This window comes from Pogona vitticeps, chromosome 2 (genome assembly GCF_051106095.1).
Source record: "Pogona vitticeps strain Pit_001003342236 chromosome 2, PviZW2.1, whole genome shotgun sequence".
Taxonomy (NCBI): domain Eukaryota; kingdom Metazoa; phylum Chordata; class Lepidosauria; order Squamata; family Agamidae; genus Pogona; species Pogona vitticeps.
This window is the reverse complement of record NC_135784.1, coordinates 194,489,283-194,514,901: the sequence shown is the minus strand read 5'-3', so window position 1 is coordinate 194,514,901 and position 25,619 is coordinate 194,489,283. Positions and strand designations below refer to the sequence as shown.

General features: G+C 42.4%; 1 protein-coding gene across 1 annotated transcript in view; it reads left to right on the top strand.

Moving 5' to 3' along the window:
• EPHA1 (EPH receptor A1) overlaps positions 1–25,619 on the top strand; it is an 86,396-nt gene that overhangs the window by 17,894 nt on the left and 42,883 nt on the right. The gene's annotated exons all lie outside the window — the stretch shown is intronic.

The following is a 25,619-nucleotide window of genomic DNA, read 5'->3' as shown; positions in this document are numbered from 1 at the left end:
TAGAAAGGCTATGGCTTGCAATAAAACTGGAAACAATGTGTATTGAAAGGAATTATGAGATTTTGTGGTGATAGAGCTGGCTGGATAGCTCAGTGAGTTGGAGTACCTGGTTGTGGAGCGAGGCGTCAGGAGTTCAATTCCCTACTTTGTCTCCCAGGAGAACAGCCAGATGCTGCCAGGTGAACACCACTAGAAGAAAGGAATGGTAAATGCCATTGAGTGCTTTATACCCAGGAAGTCCTGACAAGCATCTCCATAAGTCAGAATCAATTTGATGGCAGATAGTTAATAGTAATGGTGACACTTCCGAGGGTGACAGTGGCAACTGGCTGAGTTATCCTGATCTGAGATTGAAGAACAAGGCACATAGAAAAGCCCAAAACAAGAACAACAGGAGGGGTTGGGACCTCCTAATGGTATGGTGTTTTAAACTAGGAGAGATTCAAGGTAGAAGTGAACTCCATAGGGCAGCAGCTGATGGGGAAAGAGTAATTTGAGAGGATGGACAGAGAGAGTGGTGGTGCATCTGATGAGGAGGTGCATAGAAAGCTGAAGTTCACAGAATAAAACAAATCTTCAGCTGCACTGCTCTCATCTAAAAGTAATCTGCAGAGAAATTTGATTTGGCAAGCATAGCTCAGCCAACTTTTCAAGACATCCTGATAGTCCAAATTTCAGTGCACTTTGCCTTTTATGGCCCTTCTGGCACAGTGACTGAGTAGCTCCCGTTGTTTGCCTCCTCCTTTCTAGACGTAAAAAAATCCACTGCCAAGCATCCCATTTCAGTGTCTGTTTCCTCTGCTGGGAACAGTGGAGCAAAAGTTTCTTTGTGATTTTCCAGTTCCAGGTTGATGGTTCTGCCTGCAGATCATTTCTTGAGTTGGTTTTGCTCAAGTCAATTTGCTCACTTACCTATTTAAACTTATTTCTTTGCTTTTGACTTTCTGCACTTATTCCCTGACTGTCTAGCTTTGCATTTTTTGTGTTTGTTTAACTTCTGTTGGTAGGTGAATGAGGCTGGATGGAAGGGCAAGAAATGCGTAGGTTCTTTTACAAGCCATGTCTTAATTGTTTCGAATGTTAATCATCTTAGTGTTGACATCTATAATGGAGCAGTATTTACGTGTCTCACCCTGAAGATGGGGCCTCGCTATTTCTATTAAGAGATTTTCTTCAATTAAATTCTTGATCAGATCACAGACTCCTGTATTTTTATTTATTTTAAAAGATGGCTTTGTATAAGTCTACCCAGCTATACTTTGAACATTCTATGGAATGTGCTGTAAATCTCCATTGCCTCTGGGGATTGTCACATACATTTCAGCTTCCTGTTTGATGTTTCTGCAGTGCAGTGTGCTAACCTTGAATTTTCTGAATTGCTGCCACTTGCCTCCAGTTTGATAATTTTGCAGCATACAGAGGGATCAAAGAGGGCCCATTGTTCTACATCCTCACCCCATCATCCTGTAGTCTTCCATTCCCTAAAGGTTTCTTTTACAGTAGGAGTGGGGAATGTATAGCCTTCCAGATGCTGGACAGCAGCTCCCATCAGCTTTCGCCAGCCTGGTCTACAGTGAGGGATGATGGGTGAACAATCCAGCAACATCCGGAAGGCTGCACATTCTTCATCTGTTTTGCAGAGTCCATTCTGAGAGTACTTTGCAGATTTATGGCAACATAACTAACACTTGTTTATTTACAGCCGTAATAGACAAACTAAATAGCAAGAGAGTAGGAAGGCACAGGCAGATACAGGGAAGGCACATGTTGCTCATGTCAGTTCTGCCAAAGCAGCAGTATTCCTTTGCAGCTGTCTAAGACTGCTTCATGTACCCACTGTCTGGCTAGAGGCAAGCTACTTTTTTCTCTCTACCCAGTCAGCAATGACCTTTCTATCAATCTCGACATACAAGGAGTAGGTAAACCAGATCAAGGGACGTGGTGGCGCTGTGGGCTAAACCGCAGAAGCCTGTGCTGCAGGGTCAGAAGACCAAGCAGTCGTAAGATCGAATCCACGCAACGGAGTGAGCACCCGTCACTTGTCCCACCTCCCGCCAACCTAGTGGTTTGAAAGCATGCAAATGCGAGTAGATAAATAGGGACCACCTCGGTGGGAAGGTAAACAGCGTTCCGTGTCTAAATCACACTGGCCATGTGACCACGGAAGATTGTCTTCGGACAAAACGCTGGCTCTATGGCTTGGAAACGGGGATGAGCACCGCCCCCTAGAGTCGAACACGACTGGACAAAAATTGTCAAGGGGAACCTTTACCTTTACCTAAACCAGATCAACGTCATGAAGGGGAGGGGCTTTAATCTTTTGCTTGTGCCATGGCTCCGAATCGTCCTGTTTTTTTCATGTGGGCTGCTTTCCATGAGAGAACACTCATTTGAACTTTCTGTCTCAGGGTAAACAGCAAGCACGATTCCCCTTGATTTGGATAAGTACCATGGTAGGGGAAAAAATCTAAAATCTTCTTCCCCAGGAATTCAGCCCATTTCACCTATTGCTGTTGAGGTTGTTGTTTAAATGTGTCTCTATTCACTCCACAAAAAGCAGTCTCAAAGCCTTATAACCTTGCACACACTCAAGTATATAAATCAATAGTTAGTATAACAAGGAAAAGAAAACCAATACCAACCAAACAAGGAGTTGATCACGTAAGGCTTAGAACAGACCTGGGCAAAGTGCGGCCCGCCGGTCGTCGCTCCAGTCTGGTGTTGAAAGCACTTTTCAAGCCCAAGACAGACTGGATTTCTCTCACTGAACAAGTTGAACATCAAAACCATTTATAGCTTTTTGTCTAAAGTTGATCAGTTGCTTATCTTTAACATACCGCAAAAAAAAAAAAAAAACCCTCTTTAGTATTTGTGAAGATTAGCAAGTTTAAAATAAAAACAATCATAACATCACTGTTTTATTTAATTTTTAAGTAAAGTTGGTTCGGCCCCCAAACACCGTTCAGATTTTTTACGTTCCCCCCCCCCCATAGAAATTAATTGCCCACCCCTGGCTTAGAATGTGATTTATATTGAGTCTAGTTTGGTCCTGAGTGTCTTGCATAACAGGTTGAATATGGCTTTATATTCCAGACGTCAGCAGCAAGAGCTCTATCATCAGTGTCCGTTCATTAAGCAACTTTAGCTACGCAAAAGCTAAGAGAGATAATGCTTTCCTCACTTTCTGTAACAGAATAAGAGAGAGTAACCATTTTTGCAAGTGTTCCACAAGCAGCGTCCACAGGATGAAATATTGTGGCGAGCAGAGGTTGCGTTTTGATCAGATTTATTGAGATGGGGGGAGGGGGGAGACTGCAGTGAGTGTACTCTCGGTGTACCGATGGAATGAAAACTGATTTTTTTATTATTTTAATCAGTTCATTTATTTAGTCCATTGGCCATGTGACAGTTGCAAAAAGGATACAAAGAAAAAAATAGCTGCATGATTACAGCTAATTATAAAATAGCACTACAAGTTGTAATAACAGCAGGAATCAACTTTATACAGCTAACAGTTTACTGGTATATGAAACTACATACAACACCTCTACATTTAGTGTGATGGTTATACAGTATTGTTTAGCGCAGGAGTAGGTGCATGTTGGCTGTGTATTATTTAATGCGTTCCTCCCCTATCTTTGGATGGAATTTTGTTGTTACACAATCATCATACTGTATGTCATGTGATATCATAAAAATTACAACTATCAATTAAGAACAATGCCAGCATGAGAATACCAAATAATGGAAGCAGCATTTCCAAAGGCTTGGTAGAACAGAGTATTTACTGATTTCTGACAGTGAGGAAGAACCTAGCAGGATAGATTTCAAAGCTTTGTACCTAGGGTGCCATCGCAGAAAAGGCCTTACTTCATGTGGATGGCAGTCTTAATTTTAGCCACAGAAAGTACCTGGAGCCAAGCCTTAAGAGCTGCTTTGGGTTCCTGGTGAGCTTCATGTCGGGAGAGGTATTCTTTAAGGCAGTAGTTCTCAAGCCATGCATCTAGCAGTTTTGGATGTCAGCTCCCAGAAGCCCCAGTTAGCTTGACAAATGGTCAGGAATTCTGGGAGCTGAAATTCCAAATAGTTTAAGAGCCAATGGCTGGGGACATACTATGCAAGCCCTATACAATTTCAGCAGTCAGTATCAGTGTTTTGAATTGAGTGTAGCAACCAATTGAGTGCACCAGTGCAGCTCTGGTGCAACATGGCTAGTGCAACACATACAATTTAGTGATTGTGGAGCATTTGGCTCGGCAGCATTTTGTACTGTCTTCAATTATGTGTAGAACATGTGGAAGTGATCAAGGGTTCTTTATGACAGTTGTGAGACCTTCCCTATGAATGTATATCTCATAACCCTGTAGTTAAAATCAACACTGAAACATTCTTTTGCATTAAGGTGGGTCTGACAGTATGTGTGGTTCCTGCTGGCTTATGGTCACTATCTGGAGTCTTGTAATTACTGGATATTGTAGCCAGGCAACCATCTCAACAAATATTGAGCAATGTTCTTCTTTGCCCCATTCGTTTAGTCGGCTTTCAAGCTGCAAGCATGCCTCAATCGCTGGTTTTGTCAATTATTTCTTTGCAGACAAAGACAAAGTGTCCATGGCCTGACATCAGCCTTTGATACTCATGGGCCAGTGAGACTGTTTATTCTTCTGCCGACCTTGGAAAGAGTAAAGAGTAAAGGCTGCTGGGGCTCTTGGGTAATTTGGAGCTGCCCTTTCAGAAAGCAGCAGAGGGGCAACAACCACACGATGTCCACCTGGAAGGGAACAAGCTTATACGTTTCTTGCAATGCCTAGTCCTCCTCCCTGTAATTATGTGGAAGATTGGAAGGAAAGATCAGAAGGCAACATTGGCTCAGAAGCTTCCTACTGACATTTTCTTCTTCAGGGTGCCACCCTAATTAATGTTTCCCTCACAGCCTCTTGACATACTAAGATTTTTAAGAAGACAGCATGGTTTGCCCGTATGCGTGATATGGATCTGTTAGGATTCAGAGCACCCGTTGGAAGTCTCAGTCAGCTGCTATGCTTCTCATGGCTTTCCCAACAGGAAGCCATATCTCCTGGTGAGCAGAACTTGAGGAAGGAAATGTTTGACTTGGGTGGATGAGACATCTTTAAAGCAGAGGCATACAAAGTGCAGCAAAGTCCAGATTTAGCCAACAGTGAGTAATGCTGGGAGATGAACAATCCAGCAACATTTGGAGGGCCATGCTTTGCCCATCCTTGCATTAAAAGCTGGTCCCTCATTTCCAGCCATTCCCAGTTGCCATTTGGAGGACCCTCTAACCCTTTCCTGCCTGCCCCTGTGACACACAAGAAGTTGCCTCCTGCTTTTAGATTTCAGTTCTGAAATCTCAGGGAATAGAATGTTCATGACCTGGAAATCCTAAGCATCAGATAAATGACCAGTTTTTAGATAATATTGGAGTGTTAAAATCTGACTCTCGGGTGGCTATTAAGCCTGCTTGTAACAAGGTTTGCAAAACCTTTTGTAACCCTAAATGAGTGTTCTACTTCAGAGGATATTGTTTAATCAGGTTTGAACGGGTGCAGCAAAAGAAATGGGCAAAAGAGAAAAGGATGCTGGTCATTGCACTTAGAGGGGAAGACAAAGAATATAGACAGGTGATCAACAAATACCAAACAATAGCAAGGGGCAGCTACGTAGTTTACTGGGTATGTTTGCACGGAACAGTAAGCCAAGATGCTAGCAGATCCTGGCTTATTGTTGATGAAATGTGTGTTGATATATGCAGCCATTTTGCTTATGTCTGTCTCCTCCAATTAGTACAAATGATTAAGTGATCCCCAAAATGATTGTCCAGCATGTTGTCAGAATCTAAGATATTGCTCCCTTTATAAATAAGGATCTTGAACTAAGGTTTGTTCTTGGTGTGGAAACCCTGGCTTGATGGAGCAAAAGCTAGGACCCTGACTTCTGGCAATAAAGCCATTTCTGCTTAGTTGTGTGTTCTAGCAGGATCAGATATGTGCAAGCACTATCTGTATGCACCCAGGTCATAGTAAGCCAGGGTGTTCTAGGATAAGGTCCACATAATTAAGTAGGACACTGTTTCCTTGAGGGCAATCATGTTCATCTGAGTTTTTCAGTATAATTGGACTCTAGTTCTGCACATATGAATCTCCAGTGCTGTGTCTTAAGAGTATACAGTACTAGAACCAAAGGAGAGAGAAACTACTAGCTGTCTTATGAACATGAATAGAAAAAGAGGGCTTCTCTACCTTTAAGAGTAGTGTGGAAGAGGGACCTATGGATATTGCCTCTTCTCCACAACTATAAAGGTACCAGAGCTTTGCCCTATATTTCATATGGCCACCTTACTGATGAGGATATTTGTGATCCAGTGAATGAAACCCAGGATAGTTGATTCTGACCACCACCAGCACTCCGTCTTAGGTACTATTAACACTGCACATTACCTGGACTTTTAAACTGGATACAGTGCACTGCTGGCTGAACCTAGTGCCTTTGGCACCCAAAAAAGTTCTCTTTGATTAATCTGTGGGGCTTCTCCTGTCTAGTGTGCATAAGATTGTTCGGTTTTTACAGTGGTGGTATGAATGTATGTTAGCTGTAACATTTGAAACACATGGCGGAACAACAAAAGTACTACTACTACTATTACTATTACTATTACTACTACTACTACAATGACAACTACTACAACAACTACATGGGGGAAAAATACAATTAAAGCCATAAGCACATGGGCAGTTCCAGTAATTAGATACCAAGCTGGAATAATAGATTGGACTCAAAACAAATTAGAATAATTGGATATGAAAACATAGAAGCTCATGAATATGCACTATATTCAAAAAGTGATGTGGACAGATTATTTTTACCATGAAAATTTGAGGCCATGCATTACTGCAAATACAGCAGGTAATAGAGAAGGAAAAACAAAGTCTAAATGATTATATCAGTAAAAGCAGAGAAAAATTACTTAAGGCTGAGAAAATGGAGAATATTTTGAAAAAAACATAAACAAAAGCTCAATATAAGAAACAATAATTTGAAAATAAATCAAACAGCTGGAAAAATAAACCACTACATGGACAACACCGGAAAAATATTGATGGAAAGCATGATCACAATTCAGCGTGGGCATGGCTAAAACTGGGGACCCTTAAGAAAGAAACCAAAGGTTTGATTTTTGCTATACAAGAACAAGCACTCCAAACCAACGTGATGAAAGCTAAGATCCAAGGAATTAGTGCTAACAGCAAATGCCAACTCTTCCAAGAAAAAGATGAAACTGTGTCACACCTCATCTGTGAATGTCCAAAGACTACATAAACAGAATACAAAATTAAATATGATAGAGTGGAAAAATTATGCACTAGTCATTATGCAAAAATTATAACTTGATATCCTCCAAATACCCCTGGGAATATCAGATAGAGAAGGTGTCTGGGGATTTCCAGATCCAAACTGATAGACATCTTGAACATAACACACCAGACATAGTAGTAATAGAGCAAAAAAAAATAAATGCTGGATTGTTGACATTGCAATTCCAAAGGATGCTAGAGTTGAAAATAAAGAATTGGAAAAACTAACAAAATACAGAGACCTGGCAATCGAAACATCTTGCTTGTGGATGAAGCACACTTCAGTACTCCCCGTAGTTATTGGGGCTTTGGGAACAACATCAAGAAACTTCACACAGTACTATAATCAGTTGCAGATCTCAGAAATCACACCATCAAAGCTACAAAAATGGCAATATTAAGAACAGCATACATACTGTGCCAATATTTAACAAATACAGTACTTAGTTTTTTTGGTTAAAACTTGTATCTGTTATATATAACAGATATATTGTTGATTGTGCCTGATGTTTTTGAATCATCATCATCTTAAGGCTACTGTATAGTCTAACTTTATCATGTATCTCTAAATTCTTTTGTTTTATAAGGAAGATTATTAACCCAGATAAGCCTCTGCTTGCATTCTGATTTATTCCAGGATTATCACCTCACTGGAAACTTGACCATTGTGAAAAGTGTAGGAGAAGGATTTTATGTTAGTTTTCAAAGAGGTTAGATAATTATTATCTCTGGGGAACTGAAAAAGTCTCCCAGGTTTTCCGAACAGTTGCCCAACAGTTACAAAATCAACACTTTTGAAGTATTAATAGGTTAAGAAAAAAAAATTAAACATGGAAAAAGGGGGTGACAAGATAAGCCTGCAGAAGAGAGAAGGGGGTGGGCGGAGAGACTGGCTCTGGAGGCAGATACCACTGTCCTTTGAGGAATAAAGGTAGGAGGAGACAGAATTCAAAGGCCTGCCAAATTCCAGCTTTCAAAATCCGGGTTGCCAAGGTTGCCCTTTTAAGGTGGCCTAAAGCTAATTTAAAACACAATGAAAGATTTTAACTTTAAAAAAGCTCTGCCCTTAACATCTTTTTCACTTAGGATTAAAAAAAGGAGTTGGAATCTTTCAGAGGAGGTGCCTCTGCTAGAAGATAAGGAAGTAAAAGAGTACGTGGTGCATCTTTTCCACTACTTCCTTGATTTCCTTTTTGATTTTAGAGATTGTGTTCCTTTTTTATTGCATCACCTGTTTACTGGCATTCCAATCTAAACATCTATGGGCACACAGATGTGCTCTCTGTCTTGGTTTGACCTCGTAATTTCAGTGGCGAGATACATGTGTGCGTTTTGGGTGAGCTTGAGCAATAAAGGGTTTCATTCCACTTAGTGAACTGGGCTTTTGCTGAAAAAGCTAACTTTAGCAGCGGTTATGAAGTGTTTGAGAACCTGCATGGTGTAATGAAAAAGAAAGTAATGGATAGACTAGGACTTAGGACATCTAGGCTCAAATCCCCGCTTGGCCGTGGAAACTCACTGGAGGTGTGTGGCAATGGTAAATTATTCCTTGAACATCTCACATCTTATTATTATGTAAATCAGAAGTGACTTGACGGCACTTAACAATGCAGTGAAGTAATGACCTTCAGGGGATGGCATTTCTTAAGACATATTTGTAGTGTACCTTAAAATGACTGTTTCATGCATCTGGCTTCTTCCCTGAGAACAGAAAAATAAGAAACAGGTATATTTACAAATCGAGGCCAAGAGCTCAAACAATCTCAAAAGGTAAGTTTAGGTTTAGGGCCATGTTATAAAGCACATAAATGAAAACATGATTTAGTAAAATGAAGACAAGAAACAATTAGTGCAGGTGTGAATCAGTCTCAGCCATTGAGTGTGAATAGGGAAATCAGTAGTGTAAATGAACACCTGCAGAGACAAACAATTACTTTATGGAGTAAACTTGAAATTCCTAGGAATTGCTAAGACCATATTCTACCATTTTGATTTTGCTAATTCTGCATTCTTTCATGGTTTATACTTGAGGCCCCCTATTTTGCTGGAGAATATTATAGTTGTTATTGTTATTATTCTTGTTGTTAGTATTAGTATCGGTACTGTTAGTATTATTTGTTTTATTTATAGGCCTCTTTATCCCGATAAGGGGATCCAAGGCAGCTCACAATATTAAAAGAATAGAATTAAAAACATAGTAAGTTACACATTAAAAAACAATTAAACTACACACTAATTAAAATACAGTTGAATAAATAAAAGCAGGTAAACATTAAAAACAATCTTAGCTTTAACATGGCATTCAAGGACTTAATTATTGTTAAAAGCCTGCCTGAAAAGGTGAATCTTCAACTGTCAACAGAAGGATAACAGGGAAGGGGTCATCCTGAGCTCCCAAGGGAGAGCATCCCATAGCCTGGGAGCTGCCACAGAGAAGGCCCTCTCCTGTGTCCCCATCACTTGTGCTTGTGCTGGCAATGGGACCGAGAGGAGGGTCTCCTCTGCTGATCTTAAACCCTGAGAAGGTCATATGGGGAGATACTGTTCTTCAGCCAAGTTGAATAGGGCTTTATAAGTAATGTGTTATTGTCTGTGTGTTTTTATCTTAATCTTATGAGTTGTTCTGTTTTTATCATGTTGTAAAGTGCCCAGAATAGTGCATTGCATTAATGGGGCAGCATGCACATTAACCAACCAACCAACCAACCACCAACCAACACTTTGATTTGGGCCTGGAAATGGGCTGGTAGACAAGGCATTGTTGTAGCAGGGTGTTCTAGGTTCTCTATAACTAGCCCCAGTCAGTAGTTTGGCTGCCGCATTTTGAACCAGCTGAATTTTTCAAATGGTCTTCAAAGGCAGACAGCCTCACATGGAGCGCATTACTGTACAGTAATCCAAGCGGGATGTAACTAAGGCATGCATCACTACAGCCAAATCAGGATGTGATAACCAAATATCCTTGGAGGTCCTCGGGGCCACTAGGATGACCGTTGTGCAAAGTCCTGGTGCTGAGTTCATTCTCCTCTCTCATGAAGCATAGGGCATCGATACTGTTCTAAAGTTGGGGAGGGCTTTGTGCACTTCCAGCATCTACTCCCTCCTAAGTATGGATGGATCACACAGCAAGTGTAAGACTGGCGTATTCAAAGAGATCCATGAAGGGTTGTTGTCCATTGAAAATCAGGCTTCTGATTTTCTCAGATTATTTGAAGGCCATTTAGTTTGGGGCAACTTTATATGCTGAGTTTAAATTCACATAATTGATTTCATGGATGTTATCAGAAGTAGGAAATGGTATGTGGTAGGGTGGAGTTGGGGATCAATACAATTTCCATGTGATCCTCGTGGGTAAGCTTTGCTTAACGCTAAGGATGGCTAGGTTTCTGGATGTGGTCCAAACATTTCAGGCTCTTGGCTTCTTCAGGTTCCTCGGTTAAATCTCAAGGTGGGAGACCAGAAGCAAAGAGGCAAGCTAATGGCGTGAAGGGATCAACACTGGGTGGGGCTCCACCTCTCTCTCATGCGCGACTTCACCCCTGCATGCATGCATGCATGCCCCTGCACCCCAGCAACTGCATTTGGATTGGTACCAAATGCAGTTGCTGTGCGGAGGACGAAGAGAGCTGCTCAGAGGGAGCCGCAGTTGTGCACGCATGCACCCGGCTTAGAGAGAATCTTGGAGGGGATACATTCCCAGGCTTGTTTGCCTACACAGGAAAGTTTTAACAACAACTCCACCATGATCACCACCAGGACCTGCCTTTTTATAACATGTTCTTCTGGTGTTATTATCTTTTTAATTTTTTTCCGGTGAAACTGAAGTAAATATCAGGATAGGTATAATAAGTGTGTTGGAGAGCACATGGGAGTGATAATTAATCTGCACTAGAGATAAGATAGGAGAGAGATGAAATGCCTTTTTAAAAATACCACCAAGTTCCTGTAGGCCCACTCACCCTCTTTCCCTAACAGGTACTGCTTGTTGGTCTGAGGGTCCACTCCCTGAGTCTCAGTGGTGAAACTCAGGATACCTTTCAAAATTTTCTGTACTTACGCATGTGTAGGGGCAAGAAGGGTTACTCGGGTGATCTTGGCTTTGTTGTGGTGTGTGTTTTATGTTGTTGTTGTTTCCACCACTCTTTAGCCGTATAAGCATTGGTTAGATGGATGGATGGATGGATGGATGGATGGATGGATGGATGGATGGATGGATGGATGGATGGATGGATGGATGGATGGATGGATGGATGGATGGATGGATTTGCATATACTGTACCTTGAAGCTATGTAGGATTTTTGATCCTGCTATTTCTGTGTGATTCTGTGCAGGCAAAGTATGGCTAGCTAGAGAATTTAAAGGGATTTAAACCTTTGTCTTTTTGCCATACCATTCAGGGAGGTAGAGGAGATGAAGTATAATGAGAATACGAATGGCTTAACCAGATAGTCCCAACTAGAGTTGATTCATTGACTCATTGGGACATACCTAAGTGTTGACATACCAGAGGCAGTAACTGGGCTGGCTGAGAGGATTCTGGGGTGCTATTATATTAAACAAATTTTCAAATTTTAGTTTCACAAGTATGGAGTGTACTGCATTGATGGAGGAAACAGCTCAATCTTTATGTCATAAAAGCTATAGAAAACTGAGAAAGATGCTGAAAAGTATTGTCATAGCTGTAGATTTTGTCCATTGATTGGTGTTTTTCTTCTTTTTCCTAAAAGGCCTGAACTGAAATCAGTGAGACCATAAAAATAAATCCCCTTATGTTAAAACGTGTGTTGCAACCTCCTCATGATGAATACAGGATATTCTCTGCATGCATGCATATTTGAATGTGTATTTGGGTATGTGGTGGATTTTGATGAGATGTAAGTTAACATATCATTAATATAAAACCATGAAAATAGGTTTCAAAAAAAATTCTTAAACATAGTTCTTATTTTGATATATGTGAATTTTGACAGCATAATTGAAATTTGAAGCAAATTTTTTGAATTCAGAAAAGTAATAGGGCCTGCGGTGTGAAGCTGGTGTGTTATTATTCCCAGTGCTGGATCACTGTGAAGATAATTAAACTGGCAGTTGGCCTTATTGATATTATTTAATGTAATATCTAGGTGCCATCTAATAATATGGACACTGGGAAGAAATGTCAGGCAGGTGTTGCTTTCAAACAGCAATGTCTATTCCACAATCATTGCTCAACTGCAGCACTCAGACAGAACAGCGCCCTGTAGCATTAAGGATTTAGGAAAGAGTTTGACAGCCATGGAGCCTGTGTTTGTTTGGACACAGAATGGCTCTCCTGACCAGATCAACAGGCAGTCTTCATTATGTCAGCTGTACGTTGCACACTTAAAAGGGGTTTCTTCTTCATGGTCTCTGTGAATCCACACAATTGGGTTGTTCTGCGGCTGCCCATCCTAGGTCCCCTCAGTTCCTTTTTTCCACCGTGTTGAACAGACCTATTCAGAGAAATAGAGCATTATAGTGAATCATATTTCCCTTTTCAATCATCTTTATTTCTACAATCGTTTTCTTTATTCAATGTTCCCCTTGTGAGTTCTTTCCAGTTTTTCTCTACCCGTGTTTTGTCTTTCCCCCCTTCCCCTCCCGACCATTTTCCCATTCTTATCCTTCCCGCTCTTTATGCCCCCCCCCACCTTTCAAGCGGTGCACTATCTGTGCAAACAAGATCCCACTAACTGACGGGCATGACCGCTGCCTCTTTTGCCTTGGGGAACAGTATCCTACCCATTTCTGTTCTGTGTGTAAGAGGCTAACTAAAGCAGCTCTTCAACTTCACCTCCAAAGATTGAGGTCTTGCTTCTGGTAGAAATCTCTCAACCTTTCTGTGACCTCCATGGAATCTGTACGATCTCCAGACCCTCAAACAGAGCGGCAAAATCATCTATGCCTGCTTCCAGCTCTGTGACTCCTTCTCCCCATCCTAAGGAGAAGCCGAAGTCCACCTCGAAATCGAAGTCGGCATCGACATCCAAGACCTTGACTCGATCTCTAGATTCTTCAAAAAAGAAGAAAGACAAAACGACATAAAAAAGACCTCAAAATCAACTCAGCTCGATCCACCACAACCGACTCTTCCCATTCGGGATGCATCGTCCAGACAATCTCCAGGCTCTACATCTGACAGAGATGACCCATCTTTACCTCCGGCACAAGCTCCAGTCTCTACTGGTAGCCTGTCGCCGAGTGTTGGCCTTTCTCTGGCTGATGTGCATTCCAGCCAGGCCTCAGCCCGTTCAAGCCCTTCATCATCAGGACAGGCAATCCCAATTGAGCTCTCTGGTTCCGACTCACCTCATCACTCTCCATAAAAACATTGAGAGAAACGAAAGCTACTATTACCCACAATCATCACGACACCAATTTTGAGATGACACGAGAGAGAGATATTACCAATACGACCTTTATATCATCGAGGGCCCTCAAGATCACCTATATTATGAAGAACCCAAACGGGTTTGATATACCTTACCACATCCTCAATATTCACCATCATTCTCTCAATCTCCTCCTCAACATTGACACTGATCTCAGCACTCCATACCTATTTATTCAGCTCTCCCAGCTAAATCAGATTTAAAACGTCCTATGCCGATTGTACAACATTCACAATTTAAATGTTCTAAACATTCCTCCAAATACCTTCCCCAAACATCATCGCAGGTCACTACTACTTATAATCCCAATTGAGCTCTCTGGTTCTGAATCACCTCATCATTCTCCAAAAAAAAACATTGAGAGGAATGAAAGCACCTATCACTCCCCTGGACTGCAAGGAGAACAAACCTATCCATTCTAAAGGAAATCAACCCTGAGTGCTCACTGGAAGGACAGATTCTGAAGCTGAGGCTCCCATACTTTGGCCATCTCATGAGAAGAGAAGACTCCTTGGAAAAGACCCTGATGTTAGGAAAGCGTGAAGGAAAGAGGAGAAGGGGAGGACAGAGGACGAGATGGTTGGACAGTGTCATTGAAGCGACCAACATGAATTTGACACAACTACGGGAGGCAGTGAAAGACAGGAGGGCCTGTCGTGCTGTGGTCCATGGGGTCACCAAGAGTCGGACATATCTAAATGACTAAACAACTACTACTAGTTATAAAGGCCCTCCTCCTCCACTTACTGATACAGAGTGACATTCTGCACGTCTTCCTCCTACTGCACAGCCTTCTTCCACACAAGCATCAACATTGAGACCTCAAGACCCTCAGACACACTGAAAACTATTGCAAGACACACAGGCCCGATACCAATTTTCTCACTAAACATCCCACACCAGACTCAATAATAATAGAATCCAACCAGTCAAGAGCCTGGAACATATCTTCTATTGCTCCAACAAACACAGAAAGGAGAAAATTGACCTCAATGGTCTCTACAACTTGTCCTTAATACACTCCTGTGTCCACCCTTTGAACCTATGGCTATGGTGCAATCTTAAATTACTATCATTGAAAACGTCCTTTCTTGTAGCAGTAACATCCGCCAAATGGGCTAGCGAACTTGCGGCCCTTCGTTCGGATCCGCCTTTCCTCCAGTTCCATCCAGATAGTCATGCTGTACTTCGATGTTTCCTTCTTACCTAAAGTTGTATCTGAATTTCACCTTAATCAACCAATTATCCTACCAACACTCTTTCCATCACCGTCAACACCTCTCAAGCGCATGCTCCATTCACTTGATGTAAGACGCTCTCTTGCCTTCTACATTGATAGGACTAAGCTTTTCAGGAAATCACACAGACTTTTCCTATGTTTCATGGTCCTCACAAGGGAGCACCAGCTTCCCCACAATCTATTTCTAGATGGATTGCCCAAACTAAATCACTGGCATATGAGTTATCAGGAATATCACCTCCTGAACACTTAATGGCACACTCCAGCAGAATGCTGTCAACATCAGCGTGGGATTGAACTCCCTCACATCGGCCGTGCGGCCACATGGTCTACTCCATCAACCTTCATCAGACATTACCGTCTAGATGTCTGAGCACGGAGTGATGCTGGTTTTGGCAGGGCGGTCTTGGCATCCTTTCTACCATGACGTCCCGCCATCCGGTAAGTGAGCTTGCAAGTCTCACCCAATTATGTGCATTCACAGAGACCATGAAGAAGAAAGAGAGGTTACCTACCTGTAACCATGGTTCTTCTAGTGGTCCTCTGTGAATCCACACATCCCACCCATCCTCCCCTCGGTCCGTCACGTTTTATCTTAAATGGCTCTTTTACCCAGTGGACACTTTCCAGGAACTGAGGGGACCTAGGATGAGCAGAACATGTACTCCATGGGGGAACGTCCCACTAATCATGTGTCTTTAAGCTCTAGAAACTCCCGAGACATTCAGCACAGGCGCAGAACAACCCAATTCTGTGGATTCACAAAGCAGTGGTCCCCAACCTTGGGCCTCCAGATGTTCTTGGACTACAACTCCCAGAAGCCTTCACCACCACCTCTGCTAGCCAGGATTTCTGGGAGTTGAAGTCCAAAAACATCTGGAGGCCCAAGGTTGGGGACCACTGTCACAGAGGACCACTAGAAGAACCAAGGTTGCAGGTAGGTAACCTCTCTTTCAGTCATGAGTCTTAAAGGATCTGAGAGACTCTGATATTTAGCTCATGTGAAATAGGAGGTGGAAGAGAAGCATTTCTAAAGCAAATGGGCATTCTAATCAGTGCAGATTTTTATATTCATGTTAAAAAATGTGAAGCAGCATCTACCCTGAGAAAAATGTTGTTACTTTCATAGTTCAGAGCCTGATAGTACAATGGTGTCTCGCAAGATGATTTTAATTCGTTCCGTGAAAACTGTCATCTTGTGAAAAAAATCATCTTGCGAGGTTCCCTATGGGAAGCTCGCAAGACAAATGAAATTTATTCATCTTGCGAAGCGTGGGGCTTGGGGAAAAAAGTCTTACGAAGCATGGTCATAGAAAAAAAGTATTGAGAAACGCCACAGGGATTGTGAAAACCAATAGTCTTGCGTGTTTTTCGCCTTGCAAGGCACCACTGTAATCTGTCAGATATTTTATGGGTTTAAATGGGAATGTGTTGTTGGGTCTTTCCCGAGATTGTAATGTTCTGTCTTCCTCTGAAGCTCTGGATGAATTTCTAGTAAAAAAAGGCAGCAGCCTCATTTTGTTTTCGCAATCAGTGGCATTTAAGCAGAGGATCTGTCTAAGCATGTCTAAGCTGAGGAATTGGATGAGCTGCCTCAGACGTTCTCCTTCCCATGTTCCAGACAGACGTGGCACTTCATCTGACACACGTATGAATATGGATCTCTAAACACATCTGTGATGAGTGTGAGGATGCCTCTTCGCCATATTTCCAGGATATACCAACAGCCCTATTAGTATAATAAAGTGGTCTGTGTCTTTTATCCTTCTGTGTATATTAGCTAGCTGTCAGTCAAATGCCTGTCCTTCAAGCCTATTTTTCTTTCTTAATTACTGTGATAATTGACATGATCCAATTCAGGGATTCATTAGAACCCCGCACAATTATATATATTGGCAGGGCGGTCTTGGCAAATACATATATATTTCCATAACAGGAATCTGCATTTATTTCGGGGGTCCCATACAGACAGGATTCTTTGGCCTTTCTCAACCTAAAATTCAGCCATTTATTTTGCAACCAGCACGGTGGTCTGAATCTCTGTATGGATAACAACATTTTGTGGTTTAGTCAGTAGGTGTCACCGAGCCTAATTGAATCTGGACTTAGTGTCTCCTGTTTCTGTCTGTTCTTGTCTAGTTTCCTGTCAGACTGGTCTGTCCTCTGTCTTCCATGGCAATCTTCAGGGTAGTTATGAAATTTCTGATATACAGAAGCATTACACAAATTCTGGAAGCCATATGTGTCACTGTGGAATACAGTTGTTGCAAAGGAAGGACAGTATTACTAAATTCTACAAAGATTTAGAGCACAAGAAGTTACATTGCTGAATAGTTAGGGCAACTTCATCTCATGGAAGAAGTACCTCTTTCTGGTGCCTGGTTTTCTAGGTATTACATTTTTCTTTCTTTCTAATTCTTCTCTGGAAAAGGAAGCTAAAAGATGGGCCATCAGTTCAGTCACTGAGACACTCCAAATTGGAAAGCCTCACAGATAGCAAGTGAGTCCCTCTTCACATCCTCTTGTTGCCTTTCATTTGTAGGAGGACAGTGCAGAATGGACATGAGGATGGACCAAGAATGCTCCCCTCTATTTCTAAGTATACTACACACTTTCTGTTACTAGTTTAAAAGTGAGTTAGTTTAACATCTGTCCCCGAAGAGTCCAACCATATAGAACAGTGGTTCCTAACCTTGAGTCCCCAGACATTCTTGGACTAAAACTCCCAGAAGCCTTCATCGCTATCTGTGCTGACGAGGATTTCTGGGAGTTGTAGTCTGAGAATATCTGGGGACCCAAAGTTAGGAACCACTGATATAGAAGAATATGCTTTGCTGAAGAAGTCTCAACATAACTTCTGCAAAGGAAGGTCCTGCTTTATTATTCCATGATAGCCAACCTAGTGCCCTCCAGATGTTTTGCGTTGCAACTGGCATAAGCCCCAGTCAGCATTAATAGTGCTCAGGGATTGGGGGAATCTTAGTACAAAATAGATGGAAGATACCACAACGCCTGCCCACACAATCTAACCTTCAGAAATTATAAAAGCTTTGTGAACAGGGTCAGATGGGATAGACATTGTTCACTTAGGCTTTCAAAAATAATTTGATGAAATCCCCCATTTAACTGAGCAGTCATGGGATAAGAGAATGGATCTTGTACTTATAGATCAACAGATAAGTACTGGGAAGAAGAAGTAAATGGACAATTCACAATGGATGGATATAAGAGCTGGGTATTTGAAGGATCTGCTCTGGGAGTAGTGCTTGTTGTTTAGTCGTTAAGTCATGTCCGACTCTTCGTGAGCCCATGGACCAGAGCACGCCAGGCCCTCCTGTCTTCCACTGCCTCCCGGAGTTTGGTCAAATTCATGCTGGTCGCTTCGATGACACTGTCCAACCATCTCATCCTCTGTCATCCCCTTCTCCTCTTGCCTTCACACTTTCCCAACATCAGTGCTTGTTAATTGATGCTTATTAACTTGTTCATAAATTATTTGTAGTTAGAGCTGAGCTGTCATGTTCACTGATAACATTCTGGTTACTCCCTGTGGTAAAAGCGAAAGAGACTGGCCAAGAGTTCCAGAATCATTTCTCCCAACTGGGTGAATGGGTAATAAACAGCAGATGCAGCTTGATTAAATAAATTGTAAACTGGTGCATATTCTCTTCACATATGCGAGAAGTCAGGAGAAATCAAAGGATGATTGCCTTTACGTAGTGCACAGCTTTATTCAGTTCAGTTCTGCAAGGTCACCTGATAGTAGCTAGCAAAACAGACAATTTTACATTTCATGGAAGAGAAAGCTGCCAGTAGCTATCTTTCCACCAGTTTCCAAAGAAGTAGCCGCATTAGTCTGTCTTGGCATGTTGACAAACTAATGGGGAAAAGGAAAAGAATCAAGGCAAAGGCAACATATTGTGTCACTTTTAACGGTAACACATTTGTTTCAGTGAGAGCTTTTGTGGATCAAAATCCATTTATTCAGACACAAGGAGCGCAAGAGAGTTTGCCTCTGAATACAGAATGAAAAGACAGGAAGCTGTGAGAAACTGATCAATGCCTGATGCCACATAAAATTCTGTGAATGAGGCAGGGCAATTAACAAGGGTGTGGAAATCTCTCTGTTTCCTTTTCTTTATGTTTCTCTGAATCCCACCTGCAAATTTCTTTCTTTCTTTCTTTCTTTCTTTCTTTCTTTCTTTCTTTCTTTCTTTCTTTCTTTCTTTCTTTCTTTTTTTCTTTCCACGGTTGCAAAGACTGGGCCTTTTTTAATTGGGAACTTTGTACTCAATATTTTTCTTCCTAGTGTATATATTTATTTATAAATTGGGTCTAATTTAATATTTTTTTCCTCCATTGACCAAAGTGGGACTGTGTATATTTTCTTCAGTATTTGGGTATTTGCATTTTTTAAAAAAAGTGCATTGTTTCAAATGCTTCTTTATTTCTTTGAAACACCTTGTAAGACCTGCAAGGTGATGTGTATTTCTTCTTGCGACATGGCTTGAGAGAGGCAGCGGGGTGGGGTTGGGGGAAATGGTACATTGGCCGAGATTGTTGAAGTTAATGAAATTATTCCACCAAGTGCACTACAAAATATATGTCCGAAGTTACCTTGCCTTCTGACAACTAACCTTCCTATCTCTGGTGGATCTGAAAATCTTCATCTTAAACAAATTTTAACTTTCTAATTTACTTATGCTCCCTGTTAATTTACTCTGTGTTTCCAGTAGCTGCTCGATAAAAATACGTTTACACAAACAAATTTACTGAGGATTTCTTAAGGAACTGCCATGGGAAGCATCTATAGACCGCCCCTGCCCCCACTGTTAAACACAGTGGAATTGGTAGTTAGAGATCAGTGACAGGCCACTCAAGTCAATTTTGGTGGAAATGAGACAGAAGTCACAGTCAACAAGCTTGTGTGATGCATCTGTTTGTGAACTGGCAGCAGGTGAGGGTCCGAATGCCTCCACATATTTGTGTTTATGTCCTTTGTATGAAAATCCGTAAGACTAGGCTCAAATGTTCTCCTTGACCTTCTGGTTTTGTGTGAGCACACGGTTGTATTTTCGAAATGTGTGGGGAACACTCACTTTCTTGCTTTGCAGTCTGAAATAAAACGGTCAACAGTAATAAATGTGTCGTGTCATTCATTAGGTAGCTTGGCTCTGTGTTAGGATTTATAGGAGGCAGCACTCTAGAAGAGCATCGGGGGGGGGCAGGTACTCGGCAATCTCACAAGGGATTATATAAAATGATCCAGTTTAGCCACCTTTGTACAGGAAAAAAAGTGACACTAAAATCCAACCAGCTTTTGTGACTCACCTAATTGCATTGCCAACTAACCCTGCCTGTTTTGCATGTAGGTTCAGTCACTACCTCCTTTGTGCCTCTTAGTCACCTTATCCTCCTGCTACTTGATTTGAATACCCTTAAGAGCAATTGAACATCTCCGCAAAACTTTACCAAGCCTTATGCCTCACCTTTTTTTTTTCTCTCCTTTTGGAAGCAGGTTGATAGCAGAGCTTCATCTGTTCGTGTGTGTGTTCAGTAGAAATGTTTTGAGCTTAGTCACATTTAGATGCAGATGTTTGCTCCCTTGATTTTACTTTTGCAAAGAAAAAATGGGTTTGAGTGGCCAAAGGCACTGCTTAGTGCTGGAGGCAGGCGCTAAAGGCCTGGTTTGGAACTCCACCATAGAACTGGGAACATAGCCTTCAGCCAAGCTAAGAAAGAAATGACAGTCACGTTAGACTGGACTATGCAGCCACTGGAGTTCATCTCTTCCTCTGCTTTGCTTTGTGATTTTAGGCACTTAATAAACAAGCACAGTAACAATATGAAAGAAGTGGAAGCCATTCTGGGGATCCATCCCAAATAGGTTGTAAGGAAGAATGATGCAAGATATTTTGCTGTCTAAGCTGAAGGACAAGATGGCATCCTCTTCTCCTCTCTACATGCAGAAGCTGACTGGGCTACCAGTTGCATCTTATTTAGATACTGATGACGGGGACAGCATCCTCTGTTTAGTTTGAGGGCAACATACCAGTTAATGGGACCAAAGGCTTGTCTACACGGCTCTTTTGGAGCTGGCTGGTGTGGGCTAAAAAGGGTTGCGCACGCGCGCACGCGCACACACACACCAGTATCAATATCTTACCATATTCCTCCCACTCTTGGCCACAGATGAAGCTCCCTGCACAAATAAATCTGTTCCTTGCCAGTTATTCAAAGTTCATGGACACCAAAGTATTACTTCAGCAAACATAGAAAGGTAATGAAAAGGTAGTGCCTGCCTGCCTGCCTGCCTTTACAGCAGTGCTTGTCTCTCATCAAGTGGAGGAGTGCTTTGATTTGTGAGGTCTGTGACTCCAGGCAGGCGGGGGGGGGTATGCGTGTGTGTGTGGAGTTGTGTAGGGAGCTCTGCTTGTGACTGGGCCCAAGACTGACAGGAGGAAAGCTCACCGCTGCCAAAAACAGGGAGGCAGGTTTGGGCTGGAATATGTCAACGTTTAATTTAGACTTCTCCAAAGATGATTCAGTCACTCAGGCTTCCAACAGAAAGAAATTCATCTTCTTCGTCTTACTTTTTTGCCAAGAATAATATAATCATCATCATCATCATCATCTTTTCAGATCTGTATATTTAGTACCTGGCAATTGAATGAAATGCTTTTCTCCAGCAGGGGAGGGTTCCTTTGCCAGGGATGGGGACTCATGTTGTGGGACTCGCTGTCACGTAGGACTTTTAAGTTGCACCAGAGACTTGTCTCAGACTTGACTCAGGCTTATTTTTCAATAACTCAGGCTCAGCTTGGGACTCAGAACCCACTTTAGTCCTCTCTTTTGCGGGGGGAGAGGGGTGTTGTTGTTGTTTTTAATAGGGACCTGTGGGTTGGGACTCTGGACTCAGTACCAAAGACTCGGACTTGGGGACTTGGACCCAAATGCTTGCCAGCACACCTGTTCTTTGCATCTCAGAAGACATCCTTGCACTTGGTTTATAGATTCACTTATTTCTTTCAAAAGGATACAGGGGGACACTTTCCCCTACTCCTAGTATACTGTGTTTGTTCAGAGTCTGGAAAAATGGCTTGTTTGGTCTCCCTCTCTTACAATCCTCAGCCAGCCTTGTGTATTGGCTAGGCTGCCTGAGAAGTTTGGAGTGTAACAGCCCCAAAGGTAAGCTCTGTGTTGGATGTGTTACCTTTTGGACCATAACCCTCTGAAGTTCTCAGTACTGGGGAAAGAATAAACAATGCTTCAGAGTGTACTGCTTTATGAGGTCAGTGAAGCCCCACAAAAAAAACAAAACCCTAGCTTGCAATTTTATTTTGAGTACTACAAACCCCAGCATATATTAACCAATGTAGCGCATCCCACTCAGTGGTGATGCTGCATGGACAGTAGCAATCTGACAGATTTGCATGTGTAGTTACAGTCAGCTTTGACTGTAACTTTTCATGTAATGTATGGTTTGAATCACTGGAAGGAGTCTGTATGGCTTTGAACCTATGAAGCAACTTCCTCCTGAGTCATCCTTTGGTCCATCTGACCCAGTGTTGTCGGCTGTGAGGTCAGAGGCTTTCAGTGCCCGCAGGCAGGGAAATGCCAGGGCCTGCACCTGAGATCTTAGTTGTTTATTTCATTCCTTTTCCAAGGCTTTCCTCCAAGGAGGTCAGCACCGGTGTACATAATTCTCCCAGCCCATTCTATCCCCTAGCAACTGCCCTGAGTTTTTAGGCTATGGGACAGTGGTTTGTCCAGAATGGTGTATTTGAGTCTGGGTGTCCTATATCCTATATGGACAATGTAATATGGCTTCTCTGGACCTAGCATACTCCAGAGGCTTGGAACTACCGTTTCCATAATGCCTGGAGATTGGCCAAGCTGGCAGTGACTGCTGGGTGTTGAAGTCCTAACATCTGGAAGGCACAAGGTTCGGAAAAGCTGCTGTAACCATTAGATCACTCTGCCTCATATGCATAATATACACTGTAGCAGCCAGCTACAGATCCTCCAGCAAATGGGGTGGCTTCTCCTTTTCTTTTTGGCAGGGTAGGGGGTGGGGTGGGGATCACGCCAGAAACTTCAACTATCAGGAGCCTCAGAAGCAAAAAAAAACCTAGCTCTGCTAAGACAGCAGTAGCTGTATCAACACTACAAGTGGGTGCCAATTGGTCCCCGTGGAAGAGGACACCATCTGCGCAGACAGGCCTGAGAGTGGCTAGTCCAGTTTATTTGCCATCACATTTACTTGCTAGTTTAAATGACTGCAAGCTTTCAGGCCACGTGAATTTTGCTTATTTTAGATAAGAGCCTGGGAAAGCTACTCTTCTGGACTCCAAGGAGGAAGCTGGAAGCTGCCATCGGTAAAGTCATCTCTGTCCTCTTCCTTCTCCTCCTGTGTAGTTTCATTCCTCCTTGCCAACTCCCACAACAGAGCTGGACATTCTCATGACTCAAGATCCACTTTCCTTTGTGTGATCCAGCAGCAGTCTTGTTTTTGAACTGTGGCATATACGGGGTTGAAACTCCTGTACCCTTCTCAATGAGAAGGTTGGCCCAAAACATTTTGCTCCTGAAAGTATCGGATATGATGGTGCACTCTTCCTTTCTGTTTATGAAAAGCTTCCTGGACTGGCAGGTGAACCTTATTTCAACCTTAGCAAAAGGTCCACCACCATGTGTCAGGAGAGCAAGGCAATTCAGGGCATGTAGGACAGGCTGTGTTGCCCATACAGAAGTATGGTTTCCAAGCCTTTTGGGTGCTGGCTTGAAGTTTCAGGGAACTGCTGTACTTCCCGGTGCCTCCAGGGAGGGAGGGAGGGAGAGAGCAAAGAAAGAAGGTTGATTGTTTACGCATGAGGTGGTTTTAAAGCCTGGCATCCATTTCCTCCCATTCCCGTTTGCCTTTGGGGCTCATTGGCCCAGTATGCGTATACCTGTTGCACTGATGGCAATAGGTCACAGGTGTGTGTAGGGTTGGGACTAAGGAGGGAGCTGGTGGATGCATTGTACCATTCCACTGGCTGGGATAAAATACGACATTGACTGTCATCTTTTAATTGCCATTTAACTGGCTCCAGAAGAAGGCAAAATGAGAAATAGGGCCTGCTCTGCTAGCTCCAATGAGATGATGATGATGATGATGATGATGATGATGATGATGATGATGATGATGATGATGATGATGATGATGATGATGATGATAATAATAATAATAATAATAATAATAATAATAATAATAATAATAATAATAATAATAATAATAATAATAATAATAATAATAATAATAATAATAATAATAATAATATCCATGTGCTGTCAAATCAATTCTGACTTCAGGGTTTTCCAGGTAGTGAATACTCACCAAGTGGTCTACCAGTCTCTTCTTTCTGGGGGTGTTCTGAGACTGTGTAGCTTACTCAAGGCTACACAGGCTAGTTCTGCTCACAGGAGGCACAGTGGGGAATTGAACTCCCAACCTCTGGCTCTGCTGCCAGCTACCTAAACCACTGAGCTATCCAGCCAGCCTAATGAGATCGGCTGCAGTCATTTCCTCCATTTCCTGGACTGTTCCTATTTCTGATGATCATTACGAAAGTTAATGTATAGCATTAAGAACTGGTACCTGAGTTGTTTGTTTTCCTTTTCCCTCCTCTTCCCTTTTTCCTTTTGCGTCATGTCTTTTGCTTTGTAAGCCTGTAGGCAGGGACGGTTGTTTCTTATTTAACTTACATAAGCAACTTTCAGGGGTGGGGTTGGTTGAAGAGTAAGTCTAAATTGCTTTAAATAATGAGTAAGATACAGGGAAACGGCAACAATTCTGTCCTACTTGTTAGTTCCATTGCGGCATATGTGTGCCTACCTAAACAGCAGTATTAGCTTCATGAATGCAACTGCACTGCCCAGGGACTGTGGAAGGAAGCAGCAGTCAGACTTTGTAACTTCAAAATATCTTGTCATCATTCTGGCCATTCTGTCTGTGGTATGGCTGCTTCTCCTCCCGGAGATGTTTTTTTGTGCCTCTGAGTTTTGAAATCTCCAGGTTGTGCTGCAGATCCCCTTTCACGTCCCACACCATCTTCAGGACTAGGGAGCAACCTGCATAATCAGGCAAAGCAGCTGGCTTACCAGTATCCTGCCCCAGGTTTGCCGTAACATCATCCTCTCTGTTCTGTATAAAGTGTGGGTGCCAAGCTGTACGGAGAGTGTGTAGGTTGCCATTTGTTAACCCTGGGAATGAGTGGTGATCTTTTCCTTTGGAGGGGCAGAATAAGGCAGCAGGATTGACGGATTCCTTTTTTGGTGTGTGAGATGGAGGGCATGTTAAAATCACTGGCAAGGATTGGAAGGAAGAGAAGTTAGAAGATGGTGTCGTTGTGAATTGCAAACGGGAACATTTCCAGAGGTTGGGAAGGGACTTGGGCAGCCAGGGTAGCTTGGGTGTGTGGCAAACTAAAGGGGTATTTTTATTAATTAACCAGCAGGTTAGGGCAGAAAGGGAACTTTTGCCTGCTACTTGGTTGTCTGTCAAGTCACCTTCAACTTGTGGCAACCCTACAAATTAGCAATATCCAAAATAT